Here is a 26,014-nt window from a genome sequence, read left to right on the forward strand (position 1 = left end):
TCCATTGTTCTGGGAATTCCGCTGAAGTTTAAAATGTTTTGGAACTCTTCCATTGTTCTCATAATTCTGCTGAAGTTTAAAAATGGTTTGGAAATCTTCCATTGTTCTCGGAATTCTGCTGAAGTTTAAAAATGCTTTGGAACTCTTCCATTGTTCTCGGAATTCTGCTGAAGTTTAAAAATGCTTTGGACCTCTTCCATTGTTCTAGGAATTCTTCTGAAGTAAAAAAATGCTTTGGAACACTTCCATTGTTCTTGGAATTCCGCTGATGTTTAACAATGCTTTGGAACACTTCCATTGTTCTCGGAATTCTGCTGAAGTTTAAAAATGCTTTGGAACTATTCCATTGTTCTGGGAAATATGTTGAAGTTTAACAATGCCTTGGAACTCTTCCATTGTTCACGGAATTCCGATTATGTTTAACAATGCTTTGGAACTCTTCAATTGTTCTCGTAATTCAGCTGAAGCTTAAAAATGCTTTGGAACTCTTCCATTGTTCTTGGAATTCCGCTGAAGTTTAACAATGCTTTGGAAATCTTCCATTGTTCTCGGAATTCCGCTGAAGCTTAAAAATTCTTTGGAACTCTTCTATTATTCTCGGAATTTTGCTGTTGTTTAAAAATGCTTTGGAACTCTTCCATTGTTCTCGGAATTTCAGAGAGGTTTAAAAAGGTTTTTGAACTCTTCCATTGTTCTCGTTATTCTTTTTTAGTTTAAAAATGCTTTGGAACTCTTCCATTGTTCTCAGAATTCTGCTGATATTTAACAATGCTTTGGAAATCTTCCATTGTTCTCATAATTCTGCTGAAGTTTAAAAATGCTTTAGAACTCTTCTATTGTTCTCGGAATGTTATTTTTTTTTCAAATCTGTCTGTAGAACTCTCCCATTGTTCTCAGAATTCTGCTTAAGTTTAACAATGCTTTGGAACTCTTCCATTGTTCACGGAATTCCGTTGAAGTTTAAAAATGCTTTGGAACTCTTCCTTTGTTTTCGGAATTCCGCTTATGTTTAACAATGCTTTGGAACTCTTCCATTGTTCTCGGAATTATGCTTACTTTTAACATTGCTTTGGAACTCTACCATTGCTCTTGTCATTCTGCTGAAGTTTAAAAATGCTTTGGAACTCTTCCATTGTTCTCGGAATTCCACTGAAGTTTAACAATGCTTTGGAACTCTTCCATTGTTCTCGGAATTCTGCTGATGTTTAACAGTGCTTTGGAACTCTTCCATTGTTCTTGGAATTCTGCTGAAGTTTAAAAATTTTTTGGAACTTTTCCATTGTTCTTGGAAATCCGCTGATGTTTAGCAATGCTTTGGAACTTTTCCATTATTCTCGGAATTCCGCTGAAGTTTAAAAATGCTTTGGAACTCTTCCATTGTTCTTGGAATTCTGCTGAAGTTTAGCAATGCTTTGGAACTTTTCCATTGTTCTCGGAATTCTGCTGAAGTTTAAAAATGCTTTGGATTAATTCCATTGTTCTCAGAATTCTGCTGTTGTTTAACAGTGCTTTGGAACTCTTCCTTTGCTCTCGGAATTCCGCTGAAGTTTAAAAATGCTTTGGAACTCTTCCATTGTTTTCGGAATTCTGCTTATGTTTAACATTGCTTTGGAACTCGTCCATTGTTCTCGGAATTCTGCTGAAGTTTAAAATTGCTTTGGAACTCTTCCATTGTTCTCATAATTCTGCTGAAGTTTAAAAATGCTTTGGAACTCTTCCATTGCTCTGGGAATTCTGCTGAAGTTTAAAATGATTTGGAACTCTTCCATTGTTCTCGTAATTCTGCTGAAGTTTAAAAATGGTTTGGAACTCATATATTGTTCTCAGAATGTTATTTTTTTTAAATAAGATTGTGGAACTCTGCCATTGTTCTCAGAATTCTGCTTAAGTTTAACAATGCTTTGAAACTCTTCCATTGTTTACGGAATTCCGTTGAAGTTTAAAAATGCTTTGGAACTCTTCCATTGTTCTCAGAATTCCGCTTATGTTTAGCAATGCTTTGGAACTCTTCTATTGTTCTCAGCATTCCGCCGAAGTTTAAAAATGCTTTTCCATTGCTCTTCCATTGGTCTCGCAATTCCGCTGAAGTTTAACAATGCTTTGGAAATCTTCCATTGTTCTCAGAAATCCGCTGTAGTTTAAAAGTGCTTTGGAACTCTTCCATTGTTCTCAGAATTCCACTGAAGTTTAAAAATACTTTGGAACACTTCCATTGTTCTCGGAATTCTGCTGATGTTTAACAATGATTTGGAACACTTCCATTGTTCTCGGAATTCCGCTGAAGTTTAAAAATGCTTTGGAACTCTTCCATCGTTCTGGGAGTTATGTTGAAGTTTAACAATGCTTTGGAACTCTTTCTTTGTTCACGGAAATCCGTTGAAGTTTATAAGTGCTTTGGAACTCTTCCATTGTTCTAGGAATTCAGATTATGTTTAAAAATGCTTTGGAAATCTTCCATTGTTCTCGGAATTCTGCTGAAGTTTAAAAATGCTTTGGAACTCTTCCATTGTTCTGGGAATTCTGCTGAAGTTTAAAATGGTTTGGAACTCTTCCATTGTTCTCGTAATTCTGCTGAAGTTTAAAAATGCTTTGGAACTCTCCCATTGTTCTCGGAATTCTGCTGAAGTTTAAAAGTGCTTTGGAACTCTTCCATTGTTCTCAGAATTCCAGTGAAGTTTAAAAATACTTTGGAACTCTTCCATTGTTCTCGGAATTCCGCTGATGTTTAACAATGATTTGGAACACTTCCATTGTTCTCGGAATTCCGCTGAAGTTTAAAAATGCTTTGGAACTCTTCCATTGTTCTGGGAATTATGTTGAAGTTTAACAATGCTTTGGAACTCTTTCATTGTTCACGGAAATCCGTTGAAGTTTAAAAATGCTTTGGAAATCTTCCATTGTTCTCGGAATTCTGCTGAAGTTTAAAAATGCTTTGGAACTCTTCCATTGTTCTGGGAATTCTGCTGAAGTTTAAAATGGTTTGGAACTCTTCCATTGTTCTCGTAATTCTGCTGAAGTTTAAAAATGGTTTGGAACTCTTCCATTGTTCTCGTAATTCTGCTGAAATTTAAAAATGCTTTGGAACTCTTCCATTGTTCTCGGAATTCTGCTGAAGTTTAAAAATGCTTTGGAACTCTTCCATTGTTCTTGGAATTCTGCTGAAGTTTAAAAATGCTTTTGATTTATTCCATTGTTCTCAGAATTCCGCTGTTGTTTAACAGTGCTTTGGAACTCGTCCTTTGCTCTCGGAATTCCAATGAAGTTTAAAAATGCTTTGGAACTCTTCCATTGTTCTCAGAATTCTGCTTATGTTTAACATTGTTTTGGAACTCTTCCATTGTTCTCGGATTTCTGCTGAAGTTTAGAATTGCTTTGGAACTCTTCCATTGTTCTCTTAATTCTGCTGAAGTTTAAAAATGCTTAGCAACTCTTCCATTGTTCTGGGAATTCTGCTGAAGTTTAAAAATGATTTGGAACTCTTCCATTGTTCTCGTAATTCTGCTGAAGTTTAAAAATGGTTTGGAACACTTCCATTGTTCTCAGAATGCTGCTGAAGTTTAAAAATGCTTTGCAACTCATATATTGTTCTCAGAATGTTATTTTTTTTAAATAAGATTGTAGAACTCTCCCATTGTTCTCAGAATTCTGCTGAAGTTTAACAATGCTTTGGAATTCTTCCATTGTTCTCGGAATTCTGCTGAAGTTTAAAAATGCTTTGGAACACTTCTATTGTTCTCGGAATATTTTTATTTTTTAAAATCAGTCTGTAGAACTCTCCCATTGTTCTCAGAATTCTGCTTAAGTTTAACAATGCTTTGAAACTCTTCCATTGTTTACGGAATTCCGTTGAAGTTTAAAAATGCTTTGGAACTCTTCCATTGTTCTCGTAATTTAGCTTATGTTTAGCAATGCTTTGGAACTCTTCTATTGTTCTCGGCATTCCGCTGAAGTTTAAAAATGCTTTGCAACTCTTCCATTGTTCTCACAATTCCACTGAAGTTTAACAATGCTTTGGAACACTTCCATTGTTCTCGGAAATCCGCTGAAGTTTAAAAGTGCTTTGGAACTCTTCCATTGTTCTCAGAATTCCACTGAAGTTTAAAAATACTTTGGAACTCTTCCATTGTTCTTGCAATTCTGCTGATGTTTAACAATGATTTGGAACACTTCTATTGTTCTCGGAATTCCACTGAAGTTTAAAAATGCTTTGGAACTCTTCCATTGTTCTTGCAATTATGTTGAAGTTTAACAATGCTTTGGAACTCTTCCATTGTTCTCGGAATTCTGCTGAAGTTTAAAAATGCTTTGGAACTCTTCCATTGTTCTGGGAATTCTGCTGAAGTTTAAAATGGTTTGGAACTCTTCCATTGTTCTCGTAATTCTGCTGAAGTTTAAAAATGGTTTGGAACTCTTCCATTGTTCGCGTAATTCTGCTGAATTTTAAAAATGCTTTGGAACTCTTCCATTGTTCTCGGAATTCTGCTGAAGTTTAAAAATGCTTTGGAACTCTTCCATTGTTCTCGGAATTCTTCTGAAGTTAAAAAATGCTTTGGAACTCTTCCATTGTTCTCGGAATTCCGCTGATGTTTAACAATGCTTTGGAACACTTCCATTGTTCTCGGAATTCCGCTGAAGTTGAAAAATGCTTTGGAACTCTTCCATTGTTCTGGGAAATATGTTGAAGTTTAACAATACCTTGGAACTCTTCCATTGTTCTCAGAATTCCACTGAAGTTTAAAAATACTTTGGAACTCTTCCATTGTTCTTGGAATTCCGCTGAAGTTTAAAAATGCTTTGGAACTCTTCCATTGTTCTCGGAATTCCGCTGAAGCTTAAAAATTCTTTGGAACTCTTCTATTGTTCTCGGAATTTCGCTGTTGTTTGAAAATGCTTTGGAACTCTTCCATTGTTCACGGAATTCCGTTGTAGTTTAATAGTGCTTTGGAACTCTTCCATTGTTCTCGTTATTCTGCTTTAGTTTAAAAATGCTTTGGAACTCTTCCATTCTTCTCAGAATTCTGCTGAAGTTTAAAAATGCTTTGGAACTCTTCCATTGTTCTGGGAATTATGTTGAAGTTTAACAATGTTTTGGAACTCTTTCATTGTTCACGGAATTCCGTTAAAGTTTAAAAGTGCTTTGGAACTCTTCCATTGTTCTCGGAATTCCGGTTATGTTTAACAATGCTTTGGAAATCTTCCATTGTTCTAGGAATTCTGCTGAAGTTTAAAAATGGTTTGGAACTCTTCCATTGTTCTCGGAATTCTGCTGAAGTTTAAAAATGCTTTGTAACTCTTCCATTGTTCTCGGAATTCTGCTGAAGTTTAAAAATGCTTTGGAACTCTTCCATTGTTCTCGGAATTCTGCTGAAGTTTAAAAGTGCTTTGGAACTCTTCCATTGTTCTCAGAATTCCAGTGAAGTTTAAAAATACTTTGGAACTCTTCCATTGTTCTCGGAATTCCGCTGATGTTTAACAATGATTTGGAACACTTCCATTGTTCTCGGAATTCCGCTGAAGTTTAAAAATGCTTTGGAAATCTTCCATTGTTCTGGGAATTATGTTGAAGTTTAACAATGCTTTGGAACTCTTTCATTGTTCACGGAAATCCGTTGAAGTTTAAAAATGCTTTGGAAATCGTCCATTGTTCTCGGAATTCTGCTGAAGTTTAAAAATGCTTTGGAACTCTTCCATTGTTCTGGGAATTCTGCTGAAGTTTAAAATGGTTTGGAACTCTTCCATTGTTCTCGTAATTCTGCTGAAGTTTAAAAATGGTTTGGAACTCTTCCATTGTTCTCGTAATTCTGCTGAAATTTAAAAATGCTTTGGAACTCTTCCATTGTTCTCGGAATTCTGCTGAAGTTTAAAAATGCTTTGGAACTCTTCCATTGTTCTTGGAATTCTGCTGAAGTTTAAAAATGCTTTTGATTTATTCCATTGTTCTCAGAATTCCGCTGTTGTTTAACAGTGCTTTGGAACTCGTCCTTTGCTCTCGGAATTCCAATGAAGTTTAAAAATGCTTTGGAACTCTTCCATTGTTCTCAGAATTCTGCTTATGTTTAACATTGTTTTGGAACTCTTCCATTGTTCTCGGATTTCTGCTGAAGTTTAGAATTGCTTTGGAACTCTTCCATTGTTCTCTTAATTCTGCTGAAGTTTAAAAATGCTTAGCAACTCTTCCATTGTTCTGGGAATTCTGCTGAAGTTTAAAAATGATTTGGAACTCTTCCATTGTTCTCGTAATTCTGCTGAAGTTTAAAATGGTTTGGAACACTTCCATTGTTCTCAGAATGCTGCTGAAGTTTAAAAATGCTTTGCAACTCATATATTGTTCTCAGAATGTTATTTTTTTTTAAACAAGATTGTAGAACTCTCCCATTGTTCTCAGAATTCTGCTGAAGTTTAACAATGCTTTGGAATTCTTCCATTGTTCTCGGAATTCTGCTGAAGTTTAAAAATGCTTTGGAACACTTCTATTGTTCTCGGAATATTTTTATTTTTTAAAATCAGTCTGTAGAACTCTCCCATTGTTCTCAGAATTCTGCTTAAGTTTAACAATGCTTTGAAACTCTTCCATTGTTTACGGAATTCCGTTGAAGTTTAAAAATGCTTTGGAACTCTTCCATTGTTCTCGTAATTTAGCTTATGTTTAGCAATGCTTTGGAACTCTTCTATTGTTCTCGGCATTCCGCTGAAGTTTAAAAATGCTTTGCAACTCTTCCATTGTTCTCACAATTCCACTGAAGTTTAACAATGCTTTGGAACACTTCCATTGTTCTCGGAAATCCGCTGAAGTTTAAAAGTGCTTTGGAACTCTTCCATTGTTCTCAGAATTCCACTGAAGTTTAAAAATACTTTGGAACTCTTCCATTGTTCTTGCAATTCTGCTGATGTTTAACAATGATTTGGAACACTTCTATTGTTCTCGGAATTCCACTGAAGTTTAAAAATGCTTTGGAACTCTTCCATTGTTCTTGCAATTATGTTGAAGTTTAACAATGCTTTGGAACTCTTCCATTGTTCTCGGAATTCTGCTGAAGTTTAAAAATGCTTTGGAACTCTTCCATTGTTCTGGGAATTCTGCTGAAGTTTAAAATGGTTTGGAACTCTTCCATTGTTCTCGTAATTCTGCTGAAGTTTAAAAATGGTTTGGAACTCTTCCATTGTTCGCGTAATTCTGCTGAATTTTAAAAATGCTTTGGAACTCTTCCATTGTTCTCGGAATTCTGCTGAAGTTTAAAAATGCTTTGGAACTCTTCCATTGTTCTCGGAATTCTTCTGAAGTTAAAAAATGCTTTGGAACTCTTCCATTGTTCTCGGAATTCCGCTGATGTTTAACAATGCTTTGGAACACTTCCATTGTTCTCGGAATTCCGCTGAAGTTGAAAAATGCTTTGGAACTCTTCCATTGTTCTGGGAAATATGTTGAAGTTTAACAATACCTTGGAACTCTTCCATTGTTCTCAGAATTCCACTGAAGTTTAAAAATACTTTGGAACTCTTCCATTGTTCTTGGAATTCCGCTGAAGTTTGAAAATGCTTTGGAACTCTTCCATTGTTCTCGGAATTCCGCTGAAGCTTAAAAATTCTTTGGAACTCTTCTATTGTTCTCGGAATTTCGCTGTTGTTTGAAAATGCTTTGGAACTCTTCCATTGTTCACGGAATTCCGTTGTAGTTTAATAGTGCTTTGGAACTCTTCCATTGTTCTCGTTATTCTGCTTTAGTTTAAAAATGCTTTGGAACTCTTCCATTCTTCTCAGAATTCTGCTGAAGTTTAAAAATGCTTTGGAACTCTTCCATTGTTCTGGGAATTATGTTGAAGTTTAACAATGTTTTGGAACTCTTTCATTGTTCACGGAATTCCGTTAAAGTTTAAAAGTGCTTTGGAACTCTTCCATTGTTCTCGGAATTCCGGTTATGTTTAACAATGCTTTGGAAATCTTCCATTGTTCTAGGAATTCTGCTGAAGTTTAAAAATGGTTTGGAACTCTTCCATTGTTCTCGGAATTCTGCTGAAGTTTAAAAATGCTTTGTAACTCTTCCATTGTTCTCGGAATTCTGCTGAAGTTTAAAAATGCTTTGGAACTCTTCCATTGTTCTCGGAATTCTGCTGAAGTTTAAAAGTGCTTTGGAACTCTTCCATTGTTCTCAGAATTCCAGTGAAGTTTAAAAATACTTTGGAACTCTTCCATTGTTCTCGGAATTCCGCTGATGTTTAACAATGATTTGGAACACTTCCATTGTTCTCGGAATTCCGCTGAAGTTTAAAAATGCTTTGGAAATCTTCCATTGTTCTGGGAATTATGTTGAAGTTTAACAATGCTTTGGAACTCTTTCATTGTTCACGGAAATCCGTTGAAGTTTAAAAATGCTTTGGAAATCGTCCATTGTTCTCGGAATTCTGCTGAAGTTTAAAAATGCTTTGGAACTCTTCCATTGTTCTGGGAATTCTGCTGAAGTTTAAAATGGTTTGGAACTCTTCCATTGTTCTCGTAATTCTGCTGAAGTTTAAAAATGGTTTGGAACTCTTCCATTGTTCTCGTAATTCTGCTGAAATTTAAAAATGCTTTGGAACTCTTCCATTGTTCTCGGAATTCTGCTGAAGTTTAAAAATGCTTTGGAACTCTTCCATTGTTCTTGGAATTCTGCTGAAGTTTAAAAATGCTTTTGATTTATTCCATTGTTCTCAGAATTCCGCTGTTGTTTAACAGTGCTTTGGAACTCGTCCTTTGCTCTCGGAATTCCAATGAAGTTTAAAAATGCTTTGGAACTCTTCCATTGTTCTCAGAATTCTGCTTATGTTTAACATTGTTTTGGAACTCTTCCATTGTTCTCGGATTTCTGCTGAAGTTTAGAATTGCTTTGGAACTCTTCCATTGTTCTCTTAATTCTGCTGAAGTTTAAAAATGCTTAGCAACTCTTCCATTGTTCTGGGAATTCTGCTGAAGTTTAAAAATGATTTGGAACTCTTCCATTGTTCTCGTAATTCTGCTGAAGTTTAAAATGGTTTGGAACACTTCCATTGTTCTCAGAATGCTGCTGAAGTTTAAAAATGCTTTGCAACTCATATATTGTTCTCAGAATGTTATTTTTTTTTAAACAAGATTGTAGAACTCTCCCATTGTTCTCAGAATTCTGCTGAAGTTTAACAATGCTTTGGAATTCTTCCATTGTTCTCGGAATTCTGCTGAAGTTTAAAAATGCTTTGGAACACTTCTATTGTTCTCGGAATATTTTTATTTTTTAAAATCAGTCTGTAGAACTCTCCCATTGTTCTCAGAATTCTGCTTAAGTTTAACAATGCTTTGAAACTCTTCCATTGTTTACGGAATTCCGTTGAAGTTTAAAAATGCTTTGGAACTCTTCCATTGTTCTCGTAATTTAGCTTATGTTTAGCAATGCTTTGGAACTCTTCTATTGTTCTCGGCATTCCGCTGAAGTTTAAAAATGCTTTGCAACTCTTCCATTGTTCTCACAATTCCACTGAAGTTTAACAATGCTTTGGAACACTTCCATTGTTCTCGGAAATCCGCTGAAGTTTAAAAGTGCTTTGGAACTCTTCCATTGTTCTCAGAATTCCACTGAAGTTTAAAAATACTTTGGAACTCTTCCATTGTTCTTGCAATTCTGCTGATGTTTAACAATGATTTGGAACACTTCCATTGTTCTCGGAATTCCACTGAAGTTTAAAAATGCTTTGGAACTCTTCCATTGTTCTGGGAATTATGTTGAAGTTTAACAATGCTTTGGAACTCTTTCATTGTTCACGGAAATCCGTTGAAGTTTAAAAGTGCTTTGGAACTCTTCCATTGTTCTCGGAATTCTGCTGAAGTTTAAAAATGCTTTGGAACTCTTCCATTGTTCTGGGAATTCTGCTGAAGTTTAAAATGGTTTGGAACTCTTCCATTGTTCTCGGAATTCTTCTGAAGTTAAAAAATACTTTGGAACTTTTCATTGTTCTCGGAATTCCGCTGTTGTTTAAAAATGCTTTGGAACACTTCCATTGTTCTCGGAATTCCGCTGAAGTTTAAAAATGCCTTGGAACTCTTCCATTGTTCACGGAATTCCGTTGAAGTTTAATAGTGCTTTGGAGCTCTTCCATTGTTCTCGGAATTCCCAAGAAGTTTAACAATGCTTTCTAAATCTTCCATAGTTCTCGGAATTCTGCTAAAGTTTAAAAATGCTTTGGAACTCTTCCATTTTTCTAGAAATTCCGATGATGTTTAAAAATGCTTTGGAACTGTTCCATTGGTCTCGGAAATCCGCTGAAGTTTAAAAGTGCTTTGGAACTCTTCCATTGTTCTCAGAATTCCACTGAAGTTTAAAAATACTTTGGAACTCTTCCATTGTTCTCAGAATTCCGCTGATGTTTAACAATGCTTTGGAACACTTCCATTGTTCTCGGAATTCCGCTGAAGTTTAAAAATGCTTTGGAACTCTTCCATTGTTCTGGGAATTATGTTGAAGTTTAACAATGCTTTGGAACTCTTTCATTGTTCACGGAATTCCATTGAAGTTTAAAAGTGCTTTGGAACTCTTCTATTGTTCTCGGAATTCCGATTATGTTTAACAATGCTTTGGAAACCTTCCATTGTTGTCGGAATTCTGCTAAAGTTTGAAAATGCTTTGGAACTCTTCCATTGTTCTGGGAATTCCGCTGAAGTTTAAAATGGTTTGGAAATCTTCCATTGTTCTCGGAATTCTGCTGAAGTTTAAAAATGCTTTGGAACTCTTCCATTGTTCTCGGAAATCTGCTGAAGTTTAAAAATGCTTTGGACCTCTTCCATTGTTCTAGGAATTCTTCTGAAGTAAAAAAATGCTTTGGAACACTTCCATTGTTCTTGGAATTCCGCTGATGTTTAACAATGCTTTGGAACACTTCCATTGTTCTCGGAATTCCGCTGAAGTTTAAAAATGCTTTGGAACTCTTCCATTGTTCTGGGAAATATGTTGAAGTTTAACAATGCCTTGGAACTCTTCCATTGTTCACGGAATTCCGATTATGTTTAACAATGCTTTGGAACTCTTCAATTGTTCTCGTAATTCAGCTGAAGCTTAAAAATGCTTTGGAACTCTTCCATTGTTCTTGGAATTCCGCTGAAGTTTAACAATGCTTTGGAAATCTTCCATTGTTCTCGGAATTCCGCTGAAGCTTAAAAATTCTTTGGAACTCTTCTATTATTCTCGGAATTTTGCTGTTGTTTAAAAATGCTTTGGAACTCTTCCATTGTTCTCGGAATTTCAGAGAGGTTTAAAAAGGTTTTTGAACTCTTCCATTGTTCTCGTTATTCTTTTTTAGTTTAAAAATGCTTTGGAACTCTTCCATTGTTCTCAGAATTCTGCTGATATTTAACAATGCTTTGGAAATCTTCCATTGTTCTCATAATTCTGCTGAAGTTTAAAAATGCTTTAGAACTCTTCTATTGTTCTCGGAATGTTATTTTTTTTTTCAAATCTGTCTGTAGAACTCTCCCATTGTTCTCAGAATTCTGCTTAAGTTTAACAATGCTTTGGAACTCTTCCATTGTTCACGGAATTCCGTTGAAGTTTAAAAATGCTTTGGAACTCTTCCTTTGTTTTCGGAATTCCGCTTATGTTTAACAATGCTTTGGAACTCTTCCATTGTTCTCGGAATTATGCTTACTTTTAACATTGCTTTGGAACTCTACCATTGCTCTTGTCATTCTGCTGAAGTTTAAAAATGCTTTGGAACTATTCCATTGTTCTCGGAATTCCACTGAAGTTTAACAATGCTTTGGAACTCTTCCATTGTTCTCGGAATTCTGCTGATGTTTAACAGTGCTTTGGAAGTCTTCCATTGTTCTTGGAATTCTGCTGAAGTTTAAAAATTTTTTGGAACTTTTCCATTGTTCTTGGAAATCCGCTGATGTTTAGCAATGCTTTGGAACTTTTCCATTATTCTCGGAATTCCACTGAAGTTTAAAAATGCTTTGGAACTCTTCCATTGTTCTTGGAATTCTGCTGAAGTTTAGCAATGCTTTGGAACTTTTCCATTGTTCTCGGAATTCTGCTGAAGTTTAAAAATGCTTTGGAACTCTTCCATTGTTCTCGGAATTCTGCTGAAGTTTAAAAATGCTTTTGATTTATTCCATTGTTCTCAGAATTCTGCTGTTGTTTAACAGTGCTTTGGAACTCTTCCTTTGCTCTCGGAATTCCGCTGAAGTTTAAAAATGCTTTGGAACTCTTCCATTGTTTTCGGAATTCTGCTTATGTTTAACATTGCTTTGGAACTCGTCCATTGTTCTCGGAATTCTGCTGAAGTTTAAAATTGCTTTGGAACTCTTCCATTGTTCTCATAATTCTGCTGAAGTTTAAAAATGCTTTGGAACTCTTCCATTGCTCTGGGAATTCTGCTGAAGTTTAAAATGATTTGGAACTCTTCCATTGTTCTCGTAATTCTGCTGAAGTTTAAAAATGGTTTGGAACTCATATATTGTTCTCAGAATGTTATTTTTTTTAAATAAGATTGTGGAACTCTGCCATTGTTCTCAGAATTCTGCTTAAGTTTAACAATGCTTTGAAACTCTTCCATTGTTTACGGAATTCCGTTGAAGTTTAAAAATGCTTTGGAACTCTTCCATTGTTCTCAGAATTCCGCTTATGTTTAGCAATGCTTTGGAACTCTTCTATTGTTCTCAGCATTCCGCCGAAGTTTAAAAATGCTTTTCCATTGCTCTTCCATTGTTCTCGCAATTCCGCTGAAGTTTAACAATGCTTTGGAACTCTTCCATTGTTCTAGGAATTCAGATTATGTTTAAAAATGCTTTGGAACTCTTCCATTGTTCTAGGAATTCAGATTATGTTTAAAAATGCTTTGGAAATCTTCCATTGTTCTCGGAATTCTGCTGAAGTTTAAAAATGCTTTGGAACTCTTCCATTGTTCTGGGAATTCTGCTGAAGTTTAAAATGGTTTATAACTCTTCCATTGTTCTCGTAATTCTGCTGAAGTTTAAAAATGCTTTGGAACTCTTCCATTGTTCTCGGAATTCTGCTGAAGTTTAAAAGTGCTTTGGAACTCTTCCATTGTTCTCAGAATTCCAGTGAAGTTTAAAAATACTTTGGAACTCTTCCATTGTTCTCGGAATTCCGCTGATGTTTAACAATGATTTGGAACACTTCCATTGTTCTCGGAATTCCGCTGAAGTTTAAAAATGCTTTGGAACTCTTCCATTGTTCTGGGAATTATGTTGAAGTTTAACAATGCTTTGGAACTCTTTCATTGTTCACGGAAATCCGTTGAAGTTTAAAAATGCTTTGGAAATCTTCCATTGTTCTCGGAATTCTGCTGAAGTTTAAAAATGCTTTGGAACTCTTCCATTGTTCTGGGAATTCTGCTGAAGTTTAAAATGGTTTGGAACTCTTCCATTGTTCTCGTAATTCTGCTGAAGTTTAAAAATGGTTTGGAACTCTTCCATTGTTCTCGTAATTCTGCTGAAATTTAAAAATGCTTTGGAACTCTTCCATTGTTCTCGGAATTCTGCTGAAGTTTAAAAATGCTTTGGAACTCTTCCATTGTTCTTGGAATTCTGCTGAAGTTTAAAAATGCTTTTGATTTATTCCATTGTTCTCAGAATTCCGCTGTTGTTTAACAGTGCTTTGGAACTCGTCCTTTGCTCTCGGAATTCCAATGAAGTTTAAAAATGCTTTGGAACTCTTCCATTGTTCTCAGAATTCTGCTTATGTTTAACATTGTTTTGGAACTCTTCCATTGTTCTCGGATTTCTGCTGAAGTTTAGAATTGCTTTGGAACTCTTCCCTTGTTCTCTTAATTCTGCTGAAGTTTAAAAATGCTTAGCAACTCTTTCATTGTTCTGGGAATTCTGCTGAAGTTTAAAAATGATTTGGCACTCTTCCATTGTTCTCGTAATTCTGCTGAAGTTTAAAAATGGTTTGGAACACTTCCATTGTTCTCAGAATGCTGCTGAAGTTTAAAAATGCTTTGCAACTCATATATTGTTCTCAGAATGTTATTTTTTTAAAATAAGATTGTAGAACTCTCCCATTGTTCTCAGAATTCTGCTGAAGTTTAACAATGCTTTGGAATTCTTCCATTGTTCTCGGAATTCTGCTGAAGTTTAAAAATGCTTTGGAACACTTCTATTGTTCTCGGAATATTTTTATTTTTTAAAATCAGTCTGTAGAACTCTCCCATTGTTCTCAGAATTCTGCTTAAGTTTAACAATGCTTTGAAACTCTTCCATTGTTTACGGAATTCCGTTGAAGTTTAAAAATGCTTTGGAACTCTTCCATTGTTCTCGTAATTTAGCTTATGTTTAGCAATGCTTTGGAACTCTTCTATTGTTCTCGGCATTCCGCTGAAGTTTAAAAATGCTTTGCAACTCTTCCATTGTTCTCACAATTCCACTGAAGTTTAACAATGCTTTGGATCACTTCCATTGTTCTCGGAAATCCGCTGAAGTTTAAAAGTGCTTTGGAACTCTTCCATTGTTCTCAGAATTCCACTGAAGTTTAAAAATACTTTGGAACTCTTCCATTGTTCTTGCAATTCTGCTGATGTTTAACAATGATTTGGAACACTTCCATTGTTCTCGGAATTACACTGAAGTTTAAAAATGCTTTGGAACTCTTCCATTGTTCTTGCAATTATGTTGAAGTTTAACAATGCTTTGGAACTCTTCCATTGTTCTCGGAATTCTGCTGAAGTTTAAAAATGCTTTGGAACTCTTCCATTGTTCTGGGAATTCTGCTGAAGTTTAAAATGGTTTGGAACTCTTCCATTGTTCTCGTAATTCTGCTGAAGTTTAAAAATGGTTTGGAACTCTTCCATTGTTCGCGTAATTCTGCTGAATTTTAAAAATGCTTTGGAACTCTTCCATTGTTCTCGGAATTCTTCTGAAGTTAAAAAATGCTTTGGAACTCTTCCATTGTTCTCGGAATTCCGCTGATGTTTAACAATGCTTTGGAACACTTCCATTGTTCTCGGAATTCCGCTGAAGTTTAAAAATGCTTTGGAACTCTTCCATTGTTCTGGGAAATATGTTGAAGTTTAACAATACCTTGGAACTCTTCCATTGTTCTCAGAATTCCACTGAAGTTTAAAAATACTTTGGAACTCTTCCATTGTTCTTGGAATTCCGCTGAAGTTTAAAAATGCTTTGGAACTCTTCCATTGTTCTCGGAATTCCGCTGAAGCTTAAAAATTCTTTGGAACTCTTCTATTGTTCTCGGAATTTCGCTGTTGTTTGAAAATGCTTTGGAACTCTTCCATTGTTCACGGAATTCCGTTGTAGTTTAATAGTGCTTTGGAACTCTTCCATTGTTCTCGTTATTCTGCTTTAGTTTAAAAATGCTTTGGAACTCTTCCATTCTTCTCAGAATTCTGCTGAAGTTTAAAAATGCTTTGGAACTCTTCCATTGTTCTGGGAATTATGTTGAAGTTTAACAATGTTTTGGAACTCTTTCATTGTTCACGGAATTCCGTTAAAGTTTAAAAGTGCTTTGGAACTCTTCCATTGTTCTCGGAATTCCGGTTATGTTTAACAATGCTTTGGAAATCTTCCATTGTTCTAGGAATTCTGCTGAAGTTTAAAAATGGTTTGGAACTCTTCCATTGTTCTCGGAATTCTGCTGAAGTTTAAAAATGCTTTGTAACTCTTCCATTGTTCTCGGAATTCTGCTGAAGTTTAAAAATGCTTTGGAACTCTTCCATTGTTCTCGGAATTCTGCTGAAGTTTAAAAGTGCTTTGGAACTCTTCCATTGTTCTCAGAATTCCAGTGAAGTTTAAAAATACTTTGGAACTCTTCCATTGTTCTCGGAATTCCGCTGATGTTTAACAATGATTTGGAACACTTCCATTGTTCTCGGAATTCCGCTGAAGTTTAAAAATGCTTTGGAACTCTTCCATTGTTCTGGGAATTATGTTGAAGTTTAACAATGCTTTGGAACTCTTTCATTGTTCACGGAAATCCGTTGAAGTTTAAAAATGCTTTGGAAATCGTCCATTGTTCTCGGAATTCTGCTGAAGTTCAAAAATGCTTTGGAACTCTTCCATTGTTCTGGGAATTCTGCTGAAGTTTAAAATGGTTTGGAACTCTTCCATTGTTCTCGTAATTCTGCTGAAATTTAAAAATGCTTTGGAACTCTTCCATTGTTCTCGGAATTCTGCTGAAGTTTAAAAATGCTTTGGAACTCTTCCATTGTTCTTGGAATTCTGCTGAAGTTTAAAAATGCTTTTGATTTATACCATTGTTCTCAGAATTCCGCTGTTGTTTAACAGTGCTTTGGAACTCGTCCTTTGCTCTCGGAATTCCAATGAAGTTTAAAAATGCTTTGGAACTCTTCCATTGTTCTCAGAATTCTGCTTATGTTTAACATTGTTTTGGAACTCTTCCATTGTTCTCGGATTTCTGCTGAAGTTAAGAATTGCTTTGGAACTCTTCCATTGTTCTCTTAATTCTGCTGAAGTTTAAAAATGCTTAGCAACTCTTCCATCGTTCTGGGAATTCTGCTGAAGTTTAAAAATGATTTGGAACTCTTCCATTGTTCTCGTAATTCTGCTGAAGTTTAAAAATGGTTTGGAACACTTCCATTGTTCTCAGAATGCTGCTGAAGTTTAAAAATGCTTTGCAACTCATATATTGTTCTCAGAATGTTATTTTTTTTTAAATAAGATTGTAGAACTCTCCCATTGTTCTCAGAATTCTGCTGAAGTTTAACAATGCTTTGGAATTCTTCCATTGTTCTCGGAATTCTGCTGAAGTTTAAAAATGCTTTGGAACACTTCTATTGTTCTCGGAATATTTTTATTTTTTAAAATCAGTCTGTAGAACTCTCCCATTGTTCTCAGAATTCTGCTTAAGTTTAACAATGCTTTGAAACTCTTCCATTGTTTACGGAATTCCGTTGAAGTTTAAAAATGCTTTGGAACTCTTCCATTGTTCTCGTAATTTAGCTTATGTTTAGCAATGCTTTGGAACTCTTCTATTGTTCTCGGCATTCCGCTGAAGTTTAAAAATGCTTTGCAACTCTTCCATTGTTCTCTCAATTCCACTGAAGTTTAACAATGCTTTGGAACACTTCCATTGTTCTCGGAAATCCGCTGAAGTTTAAAAGTGCTTTGGAACTCTTCCATTGTTCTCAGAATTCCACTGAAGTTTAAAAATACTTTGGAACTCTTCCATTGTTCTTGCAATTCTGCTGATGTTTAACAATGATTTGGAACACTTCCATTGTTCTCGGAATTCCACTGAAGTTTAAAAATGCTTTGGAACTCTTCCATTGTTCTGGGAATTATGTTGAAGTCTAACAATGCTTTGGAACTCTTTCATTGTTCACGGAAATCCGTTGAAGTTTAAAAGTGCTTTGGAACTCTTCCATTGTTCTCGGAATTCTGCTGAAGTTTAAAAATGCTTTGGAACTCTTCCATTGTTCTGGGAATTCTGCTGAAGTTTAAAATGGTTTGGAACTCTTCCATTGTTCTCGTAATTCTGCTGAATTTTAAAAATGCTTTGGAACTCTTCCATTGTTCTCGGAATTCTGCTGAAGTTTAAAAATGCTTTGGAACACTTCCATTGTTCTCGGAATTCCGCTGAAGTTTAAAAATGCTTTGGAACTCTTCCATTGTTCTGGGAAATATGTTGAAGTTTAACAATGCCTTGGAACTCTTCCATTGTTCTCAGAATTCCACTGAAATTTAAAAATACTTTGGAACTCTTCCATTGTTCTTGGAATTCCGCTGAAGTTTAAAAATGCTTTGGAACTCTTCCGTTGTTCTCGGAATTCCGCTGAAGCTTAAAAATTCTTTGGAACTCTTCTATTGTTCTCGGAATTTCGCTGTTGTTTAAAAATGCTTTGGAACTCTTCCATTGTTCACGGAATTCCGTTGTAGTTTAATAGTGCTTTGGAACTCTTCCATTGTTCTCGTTATTCTGCTTTAGTTTAAAAATGCTTTGGAACTCTTCCATTCTTCTCAGAATTCTGCTGATATTTAACAATGCTTTGGAAATCTTCCATTGTTCTCATAATTATGCTGAAGTTTAAAAATGCTTTGGAACACTTCTATTGTTCTCGGAATGTTATTTTTTTTTTCAAATCAGTCTGTAGAACTCTCCCATTGTTCTCAGAATTCTGCTTAAGTTTAACAATGCTTTGGAACTCTTCCATTGTTCACGGAATTCCGTTGAAGTTTAAAAATGCTTTGGAACTCTTCCATTGTTCTCAGAATTCTGTTGAAGTTTAAAAATGCTTTGGAACTCTTCTATTGTTCTCGGAATGTTATTTTTTTTTAAATCAGTCTGTAGAATTCTCCCATTGTTCTCGTAATTCCGCTGATGTTTAACAATGCTTTGGAACACTTCCATTGTTCTCGGAATTCTGCTGAAGTTTAAAAATGCTTTGGAACTCTTCCATTGTTCTGGGAAATATGTTGAAGTTTAACAATGCCTTGGAACTCTTTCATTGTTCACGGAATTCCGTTGAAGTTTAATAGTGCTTTGCAACTCTTCCATTGTTCTCGGAATTCCGATTATGTTTAACAATGCTTTGGAACTCTTCCATTGTTCTCGTAATTCCGCTGAAGCTTAAAAATGCTTTGGAACTCTTCCATTGCTCTCGGAATTCCGCTGAAGTTTAAAAATGCTTTGGAAATCTTCCATTGTTCTCGGAATTCCGCTGAAGCTTAAAAATTCTTTGGAACTCTTCTATTATTCTCGGAATGTTGCTGTTGTTTAAAAATGCTTATGAACTCTTCCATTGTTCTCGGAATTTCAGAGAGATTTAAAAAGGTTTTTGAACTCTTCCATTGTTCTCGTTATTCTTTTTTAGTTTAAAAATGCTTTGGAACTCTTCCATTGTTCTCAGAATTCTGCTGATATTTAACAATGCTTTGGAAAACTTCCATTGTTCTCATAATTCTGCTGAAGTTTAAAAATGCTTTAGAACTCTTCTATTGTTCTCGGAATGTTATTTTTTTTTCAAATCTGTCTGTAGAACTCTCCCATTGTTCTCAGAATTCTGCTTAAGTTTAACAATGCTTTGGAACTCTTCCATTGTTCACGGAATTCCGTTGAAGTTTAAAAATGCTTTGGAACTCTTCCTTTGTTTTCGGAATTCCGCTTATGTTTAACAATGCTTTGGAACTCTTCCATTGTTCTCGGAATTATGCTTACTTTTAACATTGCTTTGGAACTCTACCATTGCTCTTGTCATTCTGCTGAAGTTTAAAAATGCTTTGGAACTCTTCCATTGTTCTCGGAATTCCACTGAAGTTTAACAATGCTTTGGAACTCTTCCATTGTTCTCGGAATTCTGCTGATGTTTAACAGTGCTTTGGAACTCTTCCATTGTTCTTGGAATTCTGCTGAAGTTTAAAAATTTTTTGGAACTTTTCCATTGTTCTTGGAAATCCGCTGATGTTTAGCAATGCTTTGGGACTTTTCCATTATTCTCGGAATTCCGCTGAAGTTTAAAAATGCTTTTGAACTCTTCCATTGTTCTTGGAATTCTGCTGAAGTTTAGCAATGCTTTGGAACTTTTGCATTGTTCTCGGAATTCTGCTGAAGTTTAAAAATGCTTTGGAACTCTTCCATTGTTCTCGGAATTCTGCTGAAGTTTAAAAATGCTTTTGATTTATTCCATTGTTCTCAGAATTCTGCTGTTGTTTAACAGTGCTTTGGAACTCTTCCTTTGCTCTCGGAATTCCGCTGAAGTTTAAAAATGCTTTGGAACTCTTCCATTGTTTACGGAATTCCGTTGAAGTTTAAAAATGCTTTGGAACTCTTCCATTGTTCTCAGAATTCCGCTTATGTTTAGCAATGCTTTGGAACTCTTCTATTGTTCTCAGCATTCCGCCGAAGTTTAAAAATGCTTTGGAACTCTTCCATTGTTCTCGCAATTCCGCTGAAGTTTAACCATGCTTTGGAACTCTTCCATTGTTCTCAGAAATCTGCTGAAGTTTAAAAGTGCTTTGGAACTCTTCCATTGTTCTCAGAATTCCACTGAAGTTTAAAAATACTTTGGAACACTTCCATTGTTCTCGGAATTCCGCTGATGTTTAACAATGATTTGGAACACTTCCATTGTTCTCGGAATTCCGCTGAAGTTTAAAAATGCTTTGGAACTCTTCCATCGTTCTGGGAGTTATGTTGAAGTTTAACAATGCTTTGGAACTCTTTCATTGTTCACGGAAATCCGTTGAAGTTTATAAGTGCTTTGGAACTCTTCCATTGTTCTAGGAATTCAGATTATGTTTAAAAATGCTTTGGAAATCTTCCATTGTTCTCGGAATTCTGCTGAAGTTTAGCAATGCTTTGGAACTTTTCCATTGTTCTCGGAATTCTGCTGAAGTTTAAAAATGCTTTGGAACTCTTCCATTGTTCTCGGAATTCTGCTGAAGTTTAAAAATGCTTTTGATTTATTCCATTGTTCTCAGAATACTGCTGTTGTTTAACAGTGCTTTGGAACTCTTCCTTTGCTCTCGGAATTCCGCTGAAGTTTAAAAATGCTTTGGAACTCTTCCATTGTTTTCGGAATTCTGCTTATGTTTAACATTGCTTTGGAACTCGTCCATTGTTCTCGGAATTCTGCTGAAGTTTAAAATTGCTTTGGAACTCTTCCATTGTTCTCATAATTCTGCTGAAGTTTAAAAATGCTTTGGAACTCTTCCATTGCTCTGGGAATTCTGCTGAAGTTTAAAAATGATTTGGAACTCTTCCATTGTTCTCGTAATTCTGCTGAAGTTTAAAAATGGTTTGGAACTCATATATTGTTCTCAGAATGTTATTTTTTTTAAATAAGATTGTGGAACTCTGCCATTGTTCTCAGAATTCTGCTTAAGTTTAACAATGCTTTGAAACTCTTCCATTGTTTACGGAATTCCGTTGAAGTTTAAAAATGCTTTGGAACTCTTCCATTGTTCTCAGAATTCCGCTTATGTTTAGCAATGCTTTGGAACTCTTCTATTGTTCTCAGCATTCCGCCGAAGTTTAAAAATGCTTTGGAACTCTTCCATTGTTCTCGCAATTCCGCTGAAGTTTAACCATGCTTTGGAACTCTTCCATTGTTCTCAGAAATCCGCTGAAGTTTAAAAGTGCTTTGGAACTCTTCCATTGTTCTCAGAATTCCACTGAAGTTTAAAAATACTTTGGAACACTTCCATTGTTCTCGGAATTCCGCTGATGTTTAACAATGATTTGGAACACTTCCATTGTTCTCGGAATTCCGCTGAAGTTTAAAAATGCTTTGGAACTCTTCCATCGTTCTGGGAGTTATGTTGAAGTTTAACAATGCTTTGGAACTCTTTCATTGTTCACGGAAATCCGTTGAAGTTTATAAGTGCTTTGGAACTCTTCCATTGTTCTAGGAATTCATATTATGTTTAAAAATTCTTTGGAAATCTTCCATTGTTCTCGGAATTCTGCTGAAGTTTAAAAATGCTTTGGAACTCTTCCATTGTTCTGGGAATTCTGCTGAAGTTTAAAATGGTTTGGAACTCTTCCATTGTTCTCGTAATTCTGCTGAAGTTTAAAAATGCTTTGGAACTCTTCCATTGTTCTCGGAATTCTGCTGAAGTTTAAAAGTGCTTTGGAACTCTTCCATTGTTCTCAGAATTCCAGTGAAGTTTAAAAATACTTTGGAACTCTTCCATTGTTCTCGGAATTCCGCTGATGTTTAACAATTATTTGGAACACTTCCATTGTTCTCGGAATTCCGCTGAAGTTTAAAAATGCTTTGGAACTCTTCCATTGTTCTGGGAATTATGTTGAAGTTTAACAATGCTTTGGAACTCTTTCATTGTTCACGGAAATCCGTTGAAGTTTAAAAATGCTTTGGAAATCTTCCATTGTTCTCGGAATTCTGCTGAAGTTTAAAAATGCTTTGGAACTCTTCCATTGTTCTGGGAATTCTGCTGAAGTTTAAAATGGTTTGGAACTCTTCCATTGTTCTCGTAATTCTGCTGAAGTTTAAAAATGGTTTGGAACTCTTCCATTGTTCTCGTAATTCTGCTGAAATTTAAAAATGCTTTGGAACTCTTCCATTGTTCTCGGAATTCTGCTGAAGTTTAAAAATGCTTTGGAACTCTTCCATTGTTCTTGAAATTCTGCTGAAGTTTAAAAATGCTTTTGATTTATTCCATTGTTCTCAGAATTCCGCTGTTGTTTAACAGTGCTTTGGAACTCGTCCGTTGCTCTCGGAATTCCAATGAAGTTTAAAAATGCTTTGGAACTCTTCCATTGTTCTCAGAATTCTGCTTATGTTTAACATTGTTTTGGAACTCTTCCATTGTTCTCGGATTTCTGCTGAAGTTTAGAATTGCTTTGGAACTCTTCCATTGTTCTCTTAATTCTGATTAAGTTTAAAAATGCTTAGCAACTCTTCCATTGTTCTGGGAATTCTGCTGAAGTTTAAAAATGATTTGGAACTCTTCCATTGTTCTCGTAATTCTGCTGAAGTTTAAAAATGGTTTGGAACACTTCCATTGTTCTCAGAATGCTGCTGAAGTTTAAAAATGCTTTGCAACTCATATATTGTTCTCAGAATGTTATTTTTTTTAAATAAGATTGTAGAACTCTCCCATTGTTCTCAGAATTCTGCTGAAGTTTAACAATGCTTTGGAATTCTTCCATTGTTCTCGGAATTCTGCTGAAGTTTAAAAATGCTTTGGAACACTTCTATTGTTCTCGGAATATTTTTATTTTTTAAAATCAGTCTGTAGAATTCTCCCATTGTTCTCAGAATTCTGCTTAAGTTTAACAATGCTTTGAAACTCTTCCATTGTTTACGGAATTCCGTTGAAGTTTAAAAATGCTTTGGAACTCTTCCATTGTTCTCGTAATTTAGCTTATGTTTAGCAATGCTTTGGAACTCTTCTATTGTTCTCGGCATTCCGCTGAAGTTTAAAAATGCTTTGGAACTCTTCCATTGTTCTCAGAATTACACTGAAGTTTAAAAATACTTTGGAACTCTTCCATTGTTCTTGCAATTCTGCTAATGTTTAACAATGATTTGGAACACTTCCATTGTTCTCGGAATTCCACTGAAGTTTAAAAATGCTTTGGAACACTTCCATTGTTCTCGGAAATCCGCTGAAGTTTAAAAGTGCTTTGGAACTCTTCCATTGTTCTCAGAATTCCACTGAAGTTTAAAAATACTTTGGAACTCTTCCATTGTTCTTGCAATTCTGCTAATGTTTAACAATGATTTGGAACACTTCCATTGTTCTCGGAATTCCACTGAAGTTTAAAAATGCTTTGGAACTCTTCCATTGTTCTGGGAATTATGTTGAAGTTTAACAATGCTTTGGAACTCTTTCATTGTTCACGGAAATCCGTTGAAGTTTAAAAGTGCTTTGGAACTCTTCCATTGTTCTCGGAATTCTGCTGAAGTTTAAAAATGCTTTGGAACTCTTTCATTGTTCTGGGAATTCTGCTGAAGTTTAAAATGGTTTGGAACTCTTCCATTGTTCTCGTAATTCTGCTGAAGTTTAAAAATGGTTTGGAACTCTTCCATTGTTCGCGCAATTCTGCTGAATTTTAAAAATGCTTTGGAACTCTTACATTGTTCTCGGAATTCTGCTGAAGTTTAAAAATGCTTTGGAACTCTTCCATTGTTCTCGGAATGTTATTTTTTTTTTCAAATCAGTCTGTAGAACTCTCCCATTGTTCTCAGAATTCTGCTTAAGTTTAACAATGCTTTGGAACTCTTCCATTGTTCACGGAATTCCGTTGAAGTTTAAAAATGCTTTGGAACTCTTCCATTGTTCTCAGAATGCTGTTGAAGTTTAAAAATGCTTTGGAACTCTTCTATTGTTCTCGGAATGTTATTTTTTTTTAAATCAGTCTGTAGAATTCTCCCATTGTTCTCGGAATACTGCTGAAGTTTAAAAATGCTTTGGAACTCTTCCATTGTTCTCAGAATTCCTCTGAAGTTTAAAAATCCTTTCAACTCTTACATTGTTCTGGGAAATATGTTGAAGTTTAAGAATGCCTTGGAACTCTTCCATTGTTCACGGAATTCCGTTGAAGTTTAATAGTGCTTTGGAACTCTTCCATTGTTCTCGGAATTCCGATTATGTTTAACAATGCTTTGGAACTCTTCCATTTTTCTCGTAATTCCGCTGAAGCTTAAAAATGCTTTGGAACTCTTCCATTGTTCTCAGAATTCCACTGAAGTTTAAAAATACTTTGGAACTCTTCCATTGTTCTCGGAATTATGTTGAAGTTTAACAATGTTTTGGAACTCTTTCATTGTTCACGGAATTCCGTTAAAGTTTAAAAGTGCTTTGGAACTCTTCCATTGTTCTCGGAATTCCGGTTATGTTTAACAATGCTTTGGAAATCTTCCATTGTTCTAGGAATTCTGCTGAAGTTTAAAAATGGTTTGGAACTCTTCCATTGTTCTCGGAATTCTGCTGAAGTTTAAAAATGCTTTGGAACTCTTCCATTGTTCTCGGAATTCTGCTGAAGTTTAAAAATGCTTTGGAACTCTTCCATTGTTCTCGGAATTCTTCTGAAGTTAAAAAATGCTTTGGAACTCTTCCATTGTTCTCGTAATTCCGCTGATGTTTAACAATGCTTTGGAACACTTCCATTGTTCTCGGAATTCTGCTGAAGTTTAAAAATGCTTTGGAACTCTTCCATTGTTCTGGGAAATATGTTGAAGTTTAACAATGCCTTGGAACTCTTTCATTGTTCACGGAATTCCGTTGAAGTTTAATAGTGCTTTGCAACTCTTCCATTGTTCTCGGAATTCCGATTATGTTTAACAATGCTTTGGAACTCTTCCATTGTTCTCGTAATTCCGCTGAAGCTTAAAAATGCTTTGGAACTCTTCCATTGCTCTCGGAATTCCGCTGAAGTTTAAAAATGCTTTGGAAATCTTCCATTGTTCTCGGAATTCTGCTGAAGTGTAAAAATGCTTTGGAACTCTTCCATTTTTCTAGAAATTCCGCTGATGTTTAAAAATGCTTTGGAACTCTTCCATTGTTATCGGAAATCCGCTGAAGTTTAAAAGTGCATTGGAACTCTTCCATTGTTCTCAGAATTCCACTAAAGTTTAAAAATACTTTGGAACTCTTCCATTGTTCTCAGAATTCCGCTGATGTTTAACAATGCTTTGGAAAACTTCCATTGTTCTCGGAATTCCGCTGAAGTTTAAAAATGCTTTGGAACTCTTCCATTGTTCTGGGAATTATGTTGAAGTTTAACAATGTTTTGGAACTCTTTCATTGTTCACGGAATTCCGTTGAAGTTTAAAAGTGCTTTGGAACTCTTCCATTGTTCTCGGAATTTCGGTTATGTTTAACAATGCTTTGGAAATCTTCCATTGTTCTAGGAATTCTGCTGAAGTTTAAAAATAGTTTGGAACTCTTCCATTGTTCTCGGAATTCTGCTGAAGTTTAAAAATGCTTTGGAACTCCTCCATTTTTCTCGGAATTCTGCTGAAGTTTAAAAATGCTTTGGAACTCTTCCATTGTTCTCGGAATTCTGCTGAAGTTTAAAAATGCTTTGGAACTCTTCCATTGTTCTCGGAATTCTTCTGAAGTTAAAAAATGCTTTGGAACTCTTTCATTGTTCTCGGAATTCCGCTGATGTTTAAAAATGCTTTTGAACACTTCCATTGTTCTCGGAATTCCGCTGAAGTTTATCAATGCCTTGGAACTCTTCCATTGTTCACGGAATTCCGTTGAAGTTTAATAGTGCTTTGGAACTCTTCCATTGTTTTCGGAATTCCAATTATGTTTAACAATGCTTTGGAACTCTTCCATTGTTCTCGGAATGTTATTTTTTTTTTCAAATCAGTCTGTAGAACTCTCCCATTGTTCTCAGAATTCTGCTTAAGTTTAACAATGCTTTGGAACTCTTCCATTGTTCACGGAATTCCGTTGAAGTTTAAAAATGCTTTGGAACTCTTCCATTGTTCTCAGAATTCTGTTGAAGTTTAAAAATGCTTTGGAACTCTTCTATTGTTCTCGGAATGTTATTTTTTTTTAAATCAGTCTGTAGAATTCTCCCATTGTTCTCGGAATACTGCTGAAG

The sequence above is a fragment of the Phyllobates terribilis genome, unplaced genomic scaffold (assembly GCF_046119375.1).
Source record: "Phyllobates terribilis strain yellow unplaced genomic scaffold, ASM4611937v1 Scaffold_3__8_contigs__length_932513732, whole genome shotgun sequence".
NCBI lineage: Eukaryota > Metazoa > Chordata > Amphibia > Anura > Dendrobatidae > Phyllobates > Phyllobates terribilis.